We start from the raw sequence: 18,927 nt of genomic DNA on the forward strand, positions 1-18,927 counted from the left end.
CTGTTCTTGTACCAATATGTAATGATAAATCAAGGAGAATGAGAAAGGTATGTTCATATGGAGACTACTGATGTAAAACTAAGACACGGAAATATCAGGCTGTCCTTGAAGGGTGTAGAGTTGAGTATCACACTCTTCCATGTATCTCTCATGTTGCTGAATCACAAGGCAAAGTTCCTCTCTACATCTCCAAATCCATTTTAAATATTTGAATATATATAATTTACTTTTTCTGAGGAGGACTTTATATACAACAGATTTTCATATTTTTGGACAGCACAACAGCCTGAAATGAAACCAAATTTGAATAACAGTGTTTTAAAATTAACTCTAGTCATAGTTTCATTCATCCTCAATCATGATCCAACCATGGAAGGGGCTGAAGATCAAAACCACTGATGATCACATGTATTCTTACATAAGAGTGGCCATACTGGGTCAGACCAAAGGTCTATTTAGCTGCATATCCTGCCCCTGACACCGGGCAGTAGCAGATGCCTGAGGAAAAGCATCAGGGCAAGGCAAACATACAGCGATCCTCTTACACTTCCACACTTCTATTGTTTAAAGGCTTCCTGAGTTAGAGGTTCTGACAGCAGTTTCAAATGCTGAATTACAGAATTCAAATTCTCGGCTCTTTATTTTGTATAACAACAGGAGAAAGAAATGTTCTGCAGTTAATTAATTCATGTGATAAGAAAGATAGGTTTTTAGCTTCAACACAATTTGAGTGCTCTCGCTGCAAAATTACATTTGTTTAGGCACGTTTTCATGTCACACATCTAGACAAGAATTCTCTCAATATTCTCATTTCATTTGCTGCTTGAAGCTGCAAAGAATCCACAGTTTGTCCATAACAGATGCCAAAAGCATAGAAACTTATTACACACTGCTCACAGTGTGGGTTCAGATACATTATCAACATAAAAAGAAAAAGGCAAATTAGGCCACAGTAGGAGAACACATTTTTCATACAGGAGTCTGTAGCTTGCATCTCTAATTTAATGCTGCTTTTTCCCAAAGTTGCACCACTCTAGGTTACTAAATTGGAGAGAGGACACTGAGCTAATTTTTACAAGTGACTGGGCAGTAGATATATCAGTGCACTTGAAGAATTCCAGAGAAAGGGTCAGGGCCAAAATGAGTGAGAGATTTTCATTGAATTTCTCAGGAATTCATACTATCATTAGGTATGAATGTGTTCAATATATCAAATTTGGGGAAAGGAAAATTTTAGTCCATTGCTCCCAAAGAACAGATAGATTCTTGTACGCAGAATCCATATGTCCTCATTAAATCTTAAATGCTCTACCCTGTTGGATAAGTACACACACACCGACACACATCGCAAAAATATCCTCTCAAGATATCACTACTTACTGAGAGCATTATCTGTGCCATTAAGAAGCAGAGCATTTGACAAGAGCAGCAATGGAGTGGAATCCATTTAAAACCACACACCTCTGGAACTGAGGAAGAGTTGTCTAATACATCATTATCTACAGTCTTCTATAGTCATACCTTTAAACCTTGAAAATCCATACCAAAGAAAATAAAAGAAATAACACTTAGCAGGCAAAAAAAAATGCAGAATTTTGAGATACATCTTTTCAGGATGTTGGTCGTTTGGGGCAACTATGTTTTGCCTAAGTTTAAAGTTTCCTTTCAGGAAGAATCTCTTGACTAAGGATTAGCTAACTGATATTGCAGATGCAAAGGAAACCTCAGAGGCGATTTAATTTTAAGTTATTTTATTTTTATGAAGTTAGACTTTTTTTTTTCTGTTTAGGGGAAGAAAAACAAACAAACACAACCAGACTGCTTATATACATGGAAGTTTTTGACCTGGATAGCTGGAACCAGAAAGGCAAAAGCCTAGTCCTGTTGACTTTAACCTAAATAGAGGTCTTTAATGTTGAGAACTTCAATTTCCAGTTCCAGTACCCAACATCTTGCAATACTATTCAGAGAAGTCAAGCTTACCTGTTAAAATTACTGCCTCAGGATAATGAGTTCCTGCCTTGAGTGTTTACTTTGATAATATTTTAAAGGATTCACATGTGTGCGCGACAAGGCCAGTCACCAATGAACATCATGTCTGCCCTGGCTGCTGGCTACCAAGTGGCAAAGTAGCATAGGATTCAAAATTGTAATTAATTTCCTGATTATTCAACTGACATTTCATTTAAAATGTTTAAAGCAGGTCATTTTAAGTTGTCCAAACTAAGCAATAGATATTTCCCCCCTGCAAACTAAAGGATTTATGCTACAGAAGGAATTCAGAAGTCTTAAATAATAGGCAATTCAAAAATCTGCAAATTGTTAGTAAAAAAGTAAAAAAGCTAGCTGCTTTTGGGCTGTTTGGGCCTCTTGCGCATTTCTTGGCTTGTTTCAGGGAATGAACTGTTTGAGACTTTTTGGTCTCTATTATAATCCAGAGTATTGTGTTACGTGAACAAACAAATTAAACAGAGCAATTAAGAGGGAATAAGGTGTCTGTGATTCTTGATATCCTGAAGTGGAATTAAGTTAGCAGTGGCACTCATGTATCAAACGTATTATTACTGTTAGATGTTTATTCAGCACCACTCCAGGGCCTCAGAGCCTTTAAATTTAACTTCCATAGCCAGTTTTTAAGTAGAGAATCAGTACAAGTATGTCTGTACTGTTTGAAACAATGTACAATTTGTTGAATCAAGCAGACAATTTGTCTGCTTGAATCATCAAGCAGACTTTCAACTGCCCTTTTTTTCACAATTAGTTCAGTAAACATAACAAGATAGGAAATATTTAAAGATCTATGAATGAGCCATTTCAAAGAATTTTTCAGGCATTCCTATTGACAGGAATAAGATATGAATGTGCCGAATGTATCCCTATTTGCCTCTCTCACTCAGGAAGAAATCAGGATCAATTCCTGGAAATACAAGATACGTGAAATCAAGGTTAGAAAAGGAGAAAATTGGGCCCAAAAGTACGCTACGAAAATACCTCCCAAGGAACTATTATTTAGAGACATCAAAGCCTGTGAGCTATCAGTGACAGAGGAAATAGCAGAACAGTGAATTGATAGGGATCAGCACTTACTGCCAGAAAAAAAAAGAAAAATTAATTCATAAAAGAACTATACCTTCTACATAATTTGACTCCAGATTGAAACAATTGCAGCAACTAATGGACTTCTTTTAATTTTATTTTTCATTTCTGTAGTCTGACAAGACAACAAAATAGGTATACTTGACTCACAAGAGTTTAAGACTGGCTAAACAAGGTCAAGCTGAATGTCTACCTAGTGTCTGAAGGTGGCTGACCAGTAACAGATATTTAAGGAAAAGCTGTAAAAACGGAACAAACATTGGGTTGATGCTTCTTCTGCCCTTCAGCTTATGGCTACTTGCAGTTCAGGCGTCTCTTGACCCAAAAGCCATATCCACTTTTTGTGTTTAGCAGTCCCTCATAGACCTTTTCCAGCTCATTTATAAATACATGGAACAATGCAAATTCCCCCACAGGCTCTATGAGAGAACACACTGACAACTCCTCTGTGAAAACTGGTTATTTATTCTTATGCCTTATTTTTTACCTCAGAGTAGCTATTAGTTCATGAGAAGGCTTTCCATCTTAAAACAGTAGAAAGCTTTTCAAAAGCTTTTAAAAAATCCCACTACATCATATTTATTGAGAACATGAGAATGCTCACAGCAGTTCAAATTACAGATCCACCCAGTCCAATATCCTGTTTCCAGCAGTGACCATAAGCACATTAAGACTAAGAGGGTAACCATATATGATACTTCCATCTAAATATTCTCCAAGCTTCCAGCTGTTTTCAGCTCTGGAGTCCTCCTGAGCTTGATCTGTTTTGTCTATTTAGTACCCTCAAGAGGATCTCTTCCACATTGTCCCATTCCCTTGTGAACTCATGAAAATATCTTCCATCCAAAACACCTTTTGACAAGAAATTTACCACAAGTTTCACCATTTCCAGAAATAAAAAATCTTATTTCAACTGTTCTGAACTAAGAACCCACCAGATATATTTGATGGTCTGTTATTCTTGTACAGGAAGAAACAACAAACAGATGATCTTTATTCACCCTTTTTGTGGGGTGAATTCATGATTTTGTAGACCTCCAAATTATTTTTTCTTAGCCTAAAGCATCCTATATTACTCAATACAGAAGTTGACCCATATCTTTGATCATCCTCACTGCCTTTTTCTGCATGTTTTTACTTTCTTATTTAACCTTGATGGATTAAGAGAAGTACTATTCAAGACATGGGTAAATGCTGAATACAAATATTGCCATAATCATGCTTTCTGATTTGTTCTCTAATTCTTTCCTAATAATTCATAATATTGTATTTGCTCTCTAAACTGTACAGAGCACCGAGCTGATGTTTTCATTTCTTTTATTATATTTCTTACATTTCAATCAACACAGAGGCCAGACTAAGTATCTGAAGCATCTTATATGCCATCTGGAGCTTTTTCAAAAATTGACAATACATTTTAATCCTATTCATTATCTTTAATAATGAGGCTGATTTGAACATAAACTCTGTTCTGCAACTAGTCGTTTAAATAAATCCATATTAGACTCTTTCTAGTACTCCTGCAACTGAACTATGAATCCTGGAATAGAATCAGCTTGTCCTGATGATTTCTGATTGCACTACCAAGCAGTATCTTGTTGCTCTGCAGCTCACCAAGCTAGTTTAGGGAAAGATTCTTTTCTTTAATTTGATTTTGATAGGTACACTTTAACTCTGAGCTTCTAATGTATGGTGTTCAATCTTTTTACCCTGTTAGCTGATCTTTTAAATTTATTTTCAATAGGCTATCCCATTTTTATGTGTTTTCTCTTTTTGAAGTTAAATATTGCTGCAGGAATATATTTTTTCTGCCAAATACTAACTTTGAGTTTGTTCTATTTTTCTTCAGACTGACAAGTAGTAACATCTTCAACTACACTATATGCAGTGTTCCAGATTTATTCAAACATCACATCTCCCTTTTTTGGATATTTGAATCCTCACTAAGACAGAACACCTTTCTAGAGAATATTGAAGATGATGGCACTACTTAGTGGTAAAATTGCAAACCTAAGCTCCTTCTAATGCATTAAAGCAATTCCCAAGCACTAAGACATCCTCTGTGAGTATTTTAAAGCACCAAATTGTCCAAACATCCATCAAACAGCACAGATAGCAGTATAGTGTCTCCTATAGGCAAGCAGAACAAAGGCTAGAATCCATTTAGCACGAGATCCAAGGCCCTGTGCATGAAAACTAATGTAATCTGTATCTCAATTGCTATTGCTGCAAATTGATTTTGAGACATTCTGCAAAAAGGAAAAACTTTACATTGTTTGGAATGGCCCTAAATTTGTGTCTAAAACCACAAAAAAAAAATCTTTGGTAGCCCATATGTTGTTTACTTTATATTAAATTCTCCATCTTAAGATGCTCAAAAAGTGGTAGAATTGGAATAAAAAAAAAGCGAGTGCATGTTTCTACAAAAATGCTCTTCAGTGCAAATTACTCGGTAGACTTTTAAAGGCTAGATCTACAGAAAAATCCAGCATTCAACATATAGATACTAACTTAGTGGATAGGTTTTCAAAAGAACTTTGTCCCCATTTTGGCTCTGAGTTGTATTAATTAGATTTCCAAGGACTCAGTCCTATAAGGTACCAGGCATTCTGGCTCTGCACCAGTGAAGCACTTAAACACATGTTTAATTTAAGCATATAAATAGTCCCACTGAAGTCACGTTGCACATTTAAAATCTCTCACACAATCCATCCTGTTGTTGGCTTAGGGCCAGAATTTTCAACACCTCACAAGAGTGGCCCCAGACGCAGGGATGAGGACTAGGCACACTTGAAAATTTGCCATGGGTACTGAAGTTGATTAAATTAAGGAAAGTTTCTTTCCCCTTTGGCTGCCAGTTTGCCAGTAAGTGGGGCCTTGTTGCTTGCTTCTATTTGGGGGAGGAACTGATAATATAAATTGGTATTTTACTGCCCTGCTTATTTATAAAGAATATATACAAAGGCCTACCTTATTAAGCAAGTACAAAAAAAATAAATAAATAAAATAAAACCAAAGGTGAATATAGTTATTTCAAACTCTGCTGTAACCTCTGCAAACACCTCTCCATTCCGACCTCTGCTCTTCTCTACTCCCTTAACCTTCTGCCCACCAGGATCCCTTCTGCACAGAGATCTGCAGCTCATGCCCTGGGAGACTCTTCATCCTACAGGGCTCAGCTCCTGCTTGGCTCTCCTGCAGACTTGGACGTTGTTGCTACCAGCACCACACAAAGGCAGAGGTCATCGTCCTTAGTTGCATGAAAAGTGATTAGAGCTGGGGCACAGCACCTGGGCAAATGCCATCTTTAATAAACGCTAAATAAAATGTTGCCCAGAAATTTCCCTAAGGGCTGCCATCACACCAACATAAAGTAGCAGTTGTAATTGGGTCTGTGATCGGCCTGTAGATCAGAGAGGAGTGAGACAGCAGCCACTGCTGCCAACAGCAGCTCTCTGCTCCTGTGCTTTCTTCTTAAGTCTCCCTGGCCACAGTAATTTGATAATAAAGGGACAACTCCTGTGCTGCTCACTCATATGAGTCAGAAGTTCACCTTCTGGCTTTACAGGTTACATCAGTAGTACTATAACAGCATTTGCAACTGCTTCTGAGGTACGCTCACTTTCATTTTATTAAGACTGACAGTCTCCCAGCTGCAGCCCTGATGTGCAGCGAGTGCTGGGTCAGCTATGCCAAGACGTTCGTGTCAGTTCCAGCCTTACATCTGATGGCACCTTCACACACAAAACTACCCATTGCCTTTTCATGCCCTCTCTGCACTCTTACATACAGACACACACTCAGAGCTGTAAAAAATTGCCAGCATTCCTCACTGAAAGGATGTTAACTCCCCTGAATTTAGCACTTCTATAGAATGCTCTGGGTGAGGGAAATTAAAACCGTGCTTTAAAATGATACGTATTCATATTATTTGTAGTAAACATCATACTGAAACTTTAAAAAAATACATTCCATGCAGCCAGCCAGCAGCTGTCGAGCATCAAAGATTTCATTTCAGTGTTATGTCAAAAACTACGATGCTTTAAGGCTCGTCAAAACATGAGTACATCTCCAAAGCAGATGCCTTGACACATGAAGCTGCTCAATCGCTGCATTATGGAAAACTTTTTAAAAAACACTCATGCATCTAACATTTTTAGGAAAGAAAAAGCATGTATACAAAAACAGCAGTAACCCAGTTACCCTTATGCTTGACTACATTTATAGTTTGGCATCTGTATTTACTACAGAATGCCCTTCCCCAGCTGGTAGGGCCCTTATGAGGTGTCTTTATACCAGTTATTGTCTCAGGACACTTTGTTGGTCCTGATTCTGTTTTTTATGGTTTTTTATTTGTTTGTTTGATTTGTTTTTTGTTTTTATTTTTTCCAGTTTTAAACAATTATGAAATTACTTGTTAATGAAGATTTTTCTTCTCATTTGTCTTGGTATAACTCATACAGAATTTTTTAAAAATATGTTAAAATATACCTTATTGGACTCTACAAGAATATATCAGCCTAAGGATAAAATATACATATATATAATACATATTATCCTCAAAAAAAGGAAAAAAAAAAAAAAGAAAAGCAATTTGTGTTTAATACTACCTTGGTCTACACTAGCATGTTGCAAAGTATATTCCTGTATGGATTCTGCTAATATAACTGGGATAATACATCTAAAACTAAACAGTGGGAAGAAATGATGTTCTCCAGAACTCGCTGAGATCGCTAGGCAATTTCTTCAACTCCAGAGGTTTATTTCAGCTCCTCTTGAAATGACTAAAAATCAGTAGAAAAAAAAAAGTTAGACATATGAGAGATCTAGTAATTGTATAAAGATGTATAAAACCAGATCATAATGGATTCATGAACTGAATTACATCAAACTAGCCTTATTAATTTCAAGGTTCTAGGAGAAATAGCCATTGACATGAACTATAGCAGCACAGATATCTGGACTCTCAGAAAGCCTTTGACATTTTTTCACTTGATGGATTAATGAATATATTATTAAACATAAACTGCCCTCAGGAAAATTATGAAACTAGATAAAGAAAATTATGAGACTAAATAGTTGGTTTACAGACTGAAAGCACCGGTTAAAGTGTCTATTCACCATAACATAACAAGAATTGTTTTAAATAGGATTTTATATCAGATAACTCTTCTCCAGAATTTTGTAAAACAATTTACAGAAAAAAAAAAAAAACAAAAATTAAAATAACCATGTCCTGATATAAGCATCAGAGATCTGCAATTGGTTAAAATACAAATAAATATTTATATTTTTATTAATTAAAATATAAGATCAGGATGATTCAGGAATTTTAAATTCCATATGTAGAAAAATGTACCTAGAAGTGATATTTTCTTAGTTAAGAACAGGTTAAATAGAGTAATGGATAAGGTGGTTTAATTAGATATGGTCAGAATTTTCAGATTCAATGTCTGTCTAACATAAATCCAAACCTTATATGTATTTTACTTTTATCAGAAGGTTTCTATTGTAGAATACAGAAATCCTCATGGGAATCCACAGCTGTTTCCCTACTAATTTCAATCTGCCACAGTTTTTCCAAAAGTATCTAGGAGGGCCTCTAGGGAGGTTAAATGCAACAGGGAAGCCTTTCCACTTTTACTTCCATTTAGACAGAATGGGAATATTTGAAACAGGTTTTGATTGCAGTGAGTAAATTTACACTGATTAAGTTAGCCTGTTAATTGAAGGACTTTCTTTCTGTGAATTATACAGTCAGATCAGATGCAAGTATGCCTATCTGAAACTACTTAACAAATGGTTCATGTGAATATACTTTGCATTCTTGGAAAGAGCCCTTCCCTAACAACATACTTCTGGCTTGCCCTCACCTCAGATGCTCCCTTCATGTGTAGAAATGAGTGGCTATCACCACCCGCCTTGTTTCCAGTCAATAACTAATTTAGATCAATCTCACAGCTTGAGTAATGTAGATGCCTACTACTCTTTCAAAAGTCCTCTCTCCCCAAGTTTCCAGGATAGGAATACACAGAAGATTATTAAAAGATTTGTATGACTGGGTTTTTAAATTGCAGTGGAGCTGCTGATGGAAGCCATACCCTTATTTATTTTTGTCTTTGATGGATATTATCTTGAGATATATCCTCACAGGAGAAGATTTGGTTGAAAACGACAACGGATTTTCTCAGGAGATACAGCTCACTGATACTTTCCATTGCAGTGTTCCAGAGTCAAAGTAGGAAAGGCAACACAGCCCCAGAACAGATGACTATTACTTCATGCCAAGTTAGAGAATTTTGTCTGAATCAGGTTTCCAGCTTATAAACGCTGTCAGATTTACATGTAGAATCAAAAGAAATCACTGCCCCAACTTCCATCACACTTACAGGAACAGCAGTTTCATGAAGTCATTCCCCTGCCACCATAAATCATGGTCCACCACATATATATTAGCTGACATCAACTATCTTTGCCTTTTGCTTTTCTATTCTCATGAACCAGTTTTCCAGGTTGCCCCTTTTCTGTCTTTGCCTTAGGTTCTTTCTTCTGCATTTTATTATCTACAGCAACTTCCTTTCACACATATGTGCCTTTTCCTTACACACACTCACTTCCTGTGGTCTAGATTACATGCTTCCAACTACAGCTTTAACTGGAACTGAAAAATCATAGGATTTGGAAGTCCATGCTAAAATGAAACTAAAAGCAAGACAGAAATAACTGTTTCAGTCCATATACTGAACTATTTTTTTGAAAATTATGACAAGAAAAAAACACAGGAAATGAAACTACATTAGGAGACCTGGACAGTTTCGCTGTGTCCTAGAGGCCGTAAGTATATCAATTCGAACACCCGCTCCTGTGGATGAAGGGCTTGCTGAGCCTAGTCCTGATTCCTCCCACACAGCAGTGTCATTTCCCTGAAGTGCTTAAATAAGCACCCTGCCACCTCTGGAGCTTTCTGTTTTCAAGGAAGAGACATGGACAACACCAGAAAAACAATGTCTACATTGGATGTACTGATTGGCTTTGTGGGGAAGCTTTGTCAAGATGTGTCTGACTGCAAAGAGAGCTCAAAATAATACAATATCCTTAGCAACGATATCTCAGTCTAGTGCTGGAATTAGGTGTGCTAAATCCAGGCCATAGTGTTTTGCCTAAAGCAACTATTAGCAAGCACTTTGACACCAGGAAGAGATTGATGTTAGAATCATCAACTCTCTGAGAGGCTTCCAGGGATCATTTCCAAACCATCTACTCTTCTCAAGGAAAAATGGCTAGGAAGAGTTACTTTTACTTGAAAACAGTCAATGATCATTATTAAGGATTAATCATAATTAAAATCTATACCTTTGTATGTCATTTTTCTGCTCTTTTTCACTTTGATACCTAACATTTTATGTAAAATGTATTCACGTTGGCAAAAATCAACCTCTATATCACAAGAATGAAGAAAAGATTACATAAACCAGAAAAAAAAAGTTTTTAAAAATACGTATTTTCTTTTTTAATGTTGATGCCATTACATAACGGTTCTTACAATGTGTTCCTAGAATCATATGGATTAGGAAAAATCTGAGTCTGTAAGATTTCAAAGGCTGTGCAAGTCCAAGCATCCTGCAGCATAATTTCACTAATCCAACACCACTCCTAACAGATAAGTATCTTGTTGAATCCTGCATATCCCAGTGACATCGGCTACAAAACACCCTTAGCAGCCTTTGCTATCATACAATTGCTCCTATGAGGGCTGAGTTGACTTAGTAGAGTTTGAAACCTGGCAAATATCTCAAACTCTTTTTTGAGGAGTCAATAATTAATTTGCTTTGGGGATTTTTTTTTCATGTAATTAAAAAATCCACCATCCATGAAAAAGCTACACTACCTTAAACAGGTACCAAATACTTTGAACACATGCAAGATTTTTGCTGTGGAGTCTCCTTTCTCTTCCCCTATTATCTTCATTTCTGAAAGCAGGCCATTCTTTTCTCTTCTCAGCTCCAATCCTCCCTGTAGAGCCACTCCATATAAAAAGCAGATTCAGTGATTGAACCCTCAGTCTGACAGTGAATTCAAAAAAGGACAAATCTGTCTATCCATATTTCTTAACACTAGAGTGCATGGCTTTCTGATTCATTCTTAAATTAAAGGTTTTCTCCCCCTGCTTGAAGGCCATTTATTTTTATGGTGTTCTTATGAGCAGTACGAATAATTGATTACTGTAATCCACAGATATCCACTGATATCCCTTTGAACAGACATGAACAGATCTTTTTCATTATCTGTAGATTTTAGCATACAGTGAAAATATCTATTAAATTTTATTAGTTCAGTGCATATGATTTCATTTTCTACCATTAACGCAGTAAACCCTCCTCAAACTAGTAAAGGACAGTGCAACCAGCAGGAAATCACATACTCCATACTCTCGTTCATATTAAATGTCAGTATATAGCTTATAAGTAGTTGGCACTAATACAACTTATGGGGGGCAGAAGAAGCTACTGCCCCCTAAAAACTATCTTCCTACTATCAGATATATTTCAGCTTAACTCACAACTTTTGTTGTTTGCTTTGATTGCTGGAAACTGGGCATTTGGGTTAGGAATATTTAACTTTGAAGGTTGACAAATATTTTTTCAGCCCTTTGGAATATCCTGAAGCCCAAATTAATGCTCAACTTCTTTTTGTATCTTGCAGACTATGACAGAGAATAAATGCTTCACAGTATTTTTCTTAGTGAACTTTATTGTTCAGAATGAGCAATGAGTAAAGATCCAAAAAGAAAAAAAAAAAAAAAAACAGTTGTTGCTCTGAGACAACATTTTTTCTGACCTTAAACACAGGGGAAAAAGCATCTATATAATATAGGGAGAGGGCAAGAGATGCCAGTCTTTGCTGATTCTTAGAACTTTCTCCTATGTTTTCTAATTAAACAAACTGTCCATGTTCATTTCAATGCTCAGATCAGCTCTAGAAATACATCGTGAATGAACAAGAAAAATTCAAGGACATTTATCACAATAAATATTAGACACACCTCCACACTCTTAAATCTGTTTCAATGTTCATATATCCAAACCCTTGAAAATGTAATCATTCAATCAAAATAAATGCTCCTTTATATGGAAAATCAAGTCAAAGGTCAAGGCATTGATTCAGTGATTTGATTTTTTTTCTGGTCCTCATTTGATCATATCCTTGGTCAAGAAGCTTACTTGTTCAGTTAAAAAGCAGCACAGAGCTTGCAAACAGACAAACCCTGTTAATCTTTAACTTTCACAGGCAGAGAGAAATATTCCCTGTGTGTTGGTGGAATCAATGCACAGTGACTACAAGAGGTTGGTACTGACAACAAATCTACTTGGAATTTGGCTTCAGAGAATTTTGTCACAGTGCTGGTGCACCATATTGCAATTAAAGCCCCTGGTCATCCAGTTTAAACTAAGTAATATTCCTGGCAGCTGATCAAAACTGAAGCATTGCTAGTAAATACTCGCCTTGAATAAATTAATTTTCATTTGATCATAAACTCCTCTCAGCTGCTTGTCCACCTAATGCACTTAATGTTGTTCTAATGGTGTAAGACCTATATAATACGACATCCAAAGAAGATAGGAAGAAAACAAAAGCAGAAGTAAAAATGTGATGAGCATTATCTGAAACCTTACCAGCATAACCCAGTTTTCTGTTCTACTGTCAGTAAACAAGACTGCTTCCAAATTACAGTGCAAAGATGAGTTTCACTATGCATTTGAGTAAATCAAAGATGTTCCTGCTTTCAATTAAATCAACAGTTTTGCTATTCACAGCAAAGAACAGAATTGGGCCCTACATCACCATGCTTCAACATACCTATCTATAAATAAACATCTATCCAGCTAAAGAATTCAATTAAGTTTTCATTTCTTTCAGTCAACTGCAGATCACAGAGGAGGCTCCAATGACAGCAAAGGCAGATGATGAAAACCTGATCAATGGCTATCACTTCAATTTAGATAAAAAGTCACTCACTTTTCAGCTCTGCTTGGTGCCCAGAAGAGATTAGATTAAAAGTAAATCAAGAGGAAAAAATCCAAACAACAGCCAAAAAAACCCTTCCAACCCTCATAAGTGTCCTCAGTTAATCCTCCTATGCAAGTCAAGCTACCAGCAATGGATAAGAGCAAATTCCAGAAAGCCTTTGCAAGTTCTCTCTGCTACTGAGCCTTCAGAGAAAGCTAGCATAAAAAGTTAAACTACCTGGTCCCTAAAGCTGGCCCTCTCTACTTGGGATTTTGGAGCCATGTTAGAGAACTTTCTAGAATGCAAGTGAGGGTAAACACTATGAATTCTTGTGCCCACTCTAAGACTCTATTTTATCTCTTCGCCTTCCTACCTCTTCAGAGATTAATGGAAGGTATTAAACTTAATTGAGGACTGACTTCATCATAACAAAGGTCTTTCATATTTATGAAAATCCAGCAGCGCATATAAGGGATGACATGAAAAGAGGAAAAGCTCAGGAAAAGGCAAAAAAAATAAATAAATAAAAAGGAAGCAGACAGAAAGACTAGTTCAGTATTAGCTTGCTACATTTTCCAGAAAGAGCAGCTAAAGACAGAATACGGGTTGCTTATGCCTTATCTAAAATAAGGCTGCTCAGAGGATATGGTAGCAGATAATACAAAGCCCAGCTTTTCATAGCTGTGGAAAAAAAAAAGGCACCACAGTGTAATTTTGCATTAGGAAGAACATGAAAACAGTTCCACTTGCTGTGTGGTTATATGTGGAATTCTGGGATTTGTTCAGCTCCTACATAGTTTTGCTATAATTTTACTGCTGTACTTTTTTCACAGAGACATCTACTTTCCTAGATGCCCAAAGTCAGCATTTGATTGATCAGTGTGGTTTTTCTAGCTTAGCCACTAAGTTGATTTGAACAATTCATTTGTTAATATAGTGAAACACATGTTCAAGATTACAAATTGTTTAACAAGTCTTGACAAACACGTCCCTTGGTGGTCTAGAAGTTTCGCAGAAGCAGATGGACGAGGTACAATTTTATAGATTCTCTTTCCTATTTATGTAAAGCTGCTAAAGTCTGAAATAAGCTTTAGTGCAAACAAGGGGCATTGTCAGACAATAAAGAGACAATTGCCTGTGTTAGCACAACAATTAATTTATTTGCAGAGAACCACTCAGTCTATTTGTTACCAGAAATGTGCTAATTATTCCTGCTAATTACATGCAAAACCTTCATTATCACCTATATGAGGAAGAGGACCCCTCAGGTTTCAGTGACAAATTAATTACTGTGCCTTCTGAATGTACTTCTACACAGTCCCTGTTATCAAAAAATAAATTGGCTAGCAGGAAGCTTGTCTCTTAAAGACATTCTGCAAACTCAAAGCACACGTACAAATATCATATCAAGTTACCATTGCTATTTTTTTTAGGCAGGTATTTCCTGACGCTCTTAGAACTACTGTATTATTTTACAAGCTCTTAATCCTAATAAAATATACCAGGCACTGTTAAATTGCATTATGTAACTGCTTTCAGAGCCCTTCATACATCTATATAACAATAGATGAGAGAGCAGGCATTAAGTTTAGGAAAACACAGCAAGTAAGCCCAATGGCAAACTTCATGGACAATAAAATGCAGGCATAATATCAGTGTCTAAATATAATTTTAAAATCATAATAATTGAAATAAAAAGGAGAGTAAAGCAGCTAAATTACGTAATCTTTCCTTATCATCATTCTAATTCAGCTTGTAAAACACTTGCCCCAAATCCTTGTAATACGTTACTTGAGTGGGGAAAGTTCCATGCAGAAAAGTGAAGAAGAAAAGGGGCGCAGGACAGAAAAGGTTTGTTAAACTACAATATGTGGTGAGTGGAGGAGTACTATATATGCATTCTTACAGCACAAGAAATCTGGCAGAGGGATAAATGCCGAAGCTGCATTGAAGTCTTAGCAGACAGGCAATTTCTAGCCAATTTCACACTGGAAATTTCAGAAAAAAAAAAAAAAGAAGAAGAAGAAGAAGAAGAAAAAGAAAAAAAAAAAGCAAGCTGTTTTTAAACATCTTAAATCTCACTTAGAGTTCCATTAGCTAAGTCACCTTCAGCCATTCCTGTATGCCACTTCGCCAAATGCCTCCCTTTACTTCCTTAAAAACCTCATAGTTCTACTCAATTTGTTTGGCACAGCAGGTCACCAAGCCCTTAATAATTCAGAGCATCAACAGCATCTCTTAACAGACACGTGAATATCATAGCACAACTCTGATGTCCATAGACATCTACTAAAACCACAACTTCATCAGCACAAAGAACACAATATTGTGCAAAGCAGCAGCTAATCCACAAATCGATGCAAATTGTTCCATCTTGGCAATACGTCAAGGACAGGATAGAGTAGCTCAGATTGGGCTACTGAAATGCCAGAAATGCCAGGTTCATCACATGATGACTAGCAACCACAAAAAGTCATTATTTCAAAAGCCACCCCACCTTATGGCTGTGAAGAAGGTGCAGATTCAGAATCTAGATACCTACAAGGCACAGTGCTCAGGAAGGCACTGCCAAAGAGCCCTGAGCTCAGCCTCAGAGCCTAGTTCACCCATGACTCACTGTGCCAATGCCCTTCCAGCACTTCAGTCAGGCTCCATACAGCTCTCTGTACCACATAAAACATTAAATAATTGTCTTCATCTGTATATGTATTTGCATCCCATGCCTCAGACCCTCATATCTATTTTGTATATCAAGAGTTGATCCAAAGCTCTTAATTCACCCATGATATCTCCCAAGCCTACCTGTTTCTATTTTTAAGTAAGTGACTTGGTGCTTTCTGCAAAAATCTCCCTCAGAGGCAAGAACAGTCCCTCACTTGCCCAAACAACTACAAAGCAACTTTATTATCCTTCTTCAAACCTATGTTCACCTTCTCTCCTTTATCCCGAGGTCTGTAAAAACCCAACAACAATAATGCTAACGATATCCTCAGTTTCCATCCACTGTGATGCTGAATACAGAGTTTCACTGTAATTTCCATCTTTATCTCATTTTGTCTCTTGTGACTTGGGTAAGATCTCCAAAGCAAGAGCTAACTCCTTCATGTATTTTTGTACAGTGTTTAGCAGTGAGAGGTCATGGTTCATAGCTTTAAACACTGCTATACTACAAATGATACTAAAAGCAATAATAGGAGAGGGAAGCACAGGGAAAGCTTTCCTAACTTTTCCTAACCAAAAAAAAAAAATGCAGGAAAAACTCAACATTTGGAGGCCAGTACTACTTTTCTCATTATTATCAAAAATATTTTAAAATGTTAGTGGCAGACAGCAGAAAAAAAGCATGCCAAATTGCTGCCTTATGACAGTCACAGTTGTTAGAATTTTTATTTTAATTTTAGCCTATAATCCCACCTGAGGTTTTGATATATATACATTATGGTGGTCTGCTCTAGCTCAACACTCAGTTCCATTCAAATACATCAAAATGAAAACGAGAGGAAGAAAAAGATGGGTACTGTGTTGTATCTGAATTAGCTGTTTTGTTTATTTTTAATTCAGAGGCATTCAAAAGTTCAAAGGTTTATCACTTTATTTCCCCAAAAAATAGAGACTGTCATAAAATAACACCTAAAGACACACTGTGCGCTCCCATGCTCAGATTCTGACGCTAGTGTTCAATGGCTCCAGGAGCAATAGAGTCCTCTCAAATTTGAAAATGTCTCATCTCCAAATCCTGCCCAATCAGTTATCAGTTTTTATAATCAGAAGGATGGAAATATTTCCTTGGCATAAGACAGAAATCCCATCTCAATAAGCCTTTATTTTCACCCATATATCAACGTGCAAAACTAAAAGCCTGAAAACAGACCAGAATAATTACTATCATTGCTAGGTTTCTAGAACAGGCTTCAAGTCTACTCCATCCAAAAGTTGTTCAGATTCAGAAAATTAAAAATTGGTCTGTGGCCAATCCCTTGAAAATAGACCTCGGCAAGCAAGTATTTACTAGCAGAATGCAAAAGCATGGAATAACTTCTAAAATGAAGACTTTTTTCAATGTATTATAGCCAAATTGCTCAGCAGATTCTTTTATTTGTTAATACCAAGCACAGCAACATCCGACCATCCTAGAAGACAGTTCTCAAGCAGGAGACCATACAGCAACAAGTAGATTCAAAATTTCACAGGAAAGTGGTAAAGAAGAGGGATGCTTTGAAAATAGAGATGCTTAGAGAGCTGTAGGCCATCAAAAAGTGTTGAGTTGGAAAGGCAAAGATGGAAGAGCAGTGACTTCAGACTATGACACTGAGAGGGGAGGATAAAAATATGGCTTTCAAAATGAAAGATTTGAGTGATGCAATCATGAGTTTGCCTAAGAGGCAAACTCTTTCAGCATGGGCCTTCATATCTTCTAGTTTGCCTGGTCTGAATCACGAAGACATATTTTTGGCCTAACGTACACTACAAAATATGAATAGGATTAAGAACATTCGAATTAGCTGACAAGATGCTGAAACAGAAGAGAACCCACTCACAGACACTATAAAGTAGAGGGGTCAGCCGTCAATTAGCTGACACATATTGTGTTCTGGGGGCTTAATCATCCAGTTTAACCTAAGAGCATGTAAAAGCAGCAACAGGAAAAAAAAATCTCTTTGGCATAGCTGGAGACATCAACTACATAACACAATGACTCTAATATTTCTGTTTCTCTACCATGCATGAACCCTCCAGTGACTACCTCTTCCCTTTTTAAATCTTCCTAATATCAAGATAACAATGTCAGTAGTCAGAATTATTAGAATTATAACTATCTAACAAAAAGGACAAATTTCCACATATAGAAGCGTAGGCACCTACACATTTACATCTGCAAAAGATATAAAGATATCCAAGTGCCAATATCAAAGATAGAAATAACTGCCCCAGCTCAGCAGCATAATACTAATAAAAAAATGTTCTATGAAGAGCAATACTGTTGTATACATAGGTAACTAAATATCACTTTATCAATGAATAATAAAACAGCAAGTAATTTTAGGCTCCTTTACATTACCTGTTTACAGGAGAAGGTGTGGGATGCACTGGTTGGATCTGTGTGTATTTGTGTGTGTTTAGGAGCGGGTTATTTTGGTTTGTTTTTAAGATCTGCATTTCCCCCCAGGTGCGGACATGCTCCTGCACACACATCTCCTGGCTCAGCACCCTGTTTGCTCACACTATAGCTCTTCCGCAGACACGTTTACTTCCTGCTGCAAGAGGAGGGAGGGAGGCAGCCTGCACAGTCACACCATTTATCCTCTCCAAATCAGGTTTGGTTTAGAAAGGAACCAGCCACAACTTGTTGGGTGCCAGAAGCCAAATATTTTTTTTTATCCTTTGATTATCTCCCTCATTTAGAAATGGGGCAAGTGCCTTATTTCCTGTCATACTGTGACTTCGATTGCACAAGTTTGTTTTATACAGAAACTCAAGGTTTGTAGAGTTGAAAGGCTCCTGGAACTATTATTTTTCAGCTATTTTGTCTTGGACCGAGTGCCTTAGCTCCTCCCTGTTCCCTAGCAGAGCAGAGCCTTCCTGCTGGAGCTTGCACAGCCAGCAGCCTCCCCAGAGACCCCCACACCCTTCCCCTCACAGAAATGCGTGTTTAACTGACAGAGTAAACAAATGACCTAAATTAGCAAATGACTTATCCAGGTAGATGGCAAGGAAGAAGTGAGTCTCCAAAAGGGTTTTAAATAGGGAAAAGTATGTTGTAGCTTTACAGTTCAGCTCAGGAATGACGAGTTGCACAGGATAATGCATGTAAGAAAGTAAGAA

The sequence above is a fragment of the Tinamus guttatus genome, unplaced genomic scaffold (assembly GCF_059628265.1).
Source record: "Tinamus guttatus ecotype Peru unplaced genomic scaffold, ASM5962826v1 Tinamus_guttatus_pri_ptg000530l, whole genome shotgun sequence".
Taxonomy (NCBI): domain Eukaryota; kingdom Metazoa; phylum Chordata; class Aves; order Tinamiformes; family Tinamidae; genus Tinamus; species Tinamus guttatus.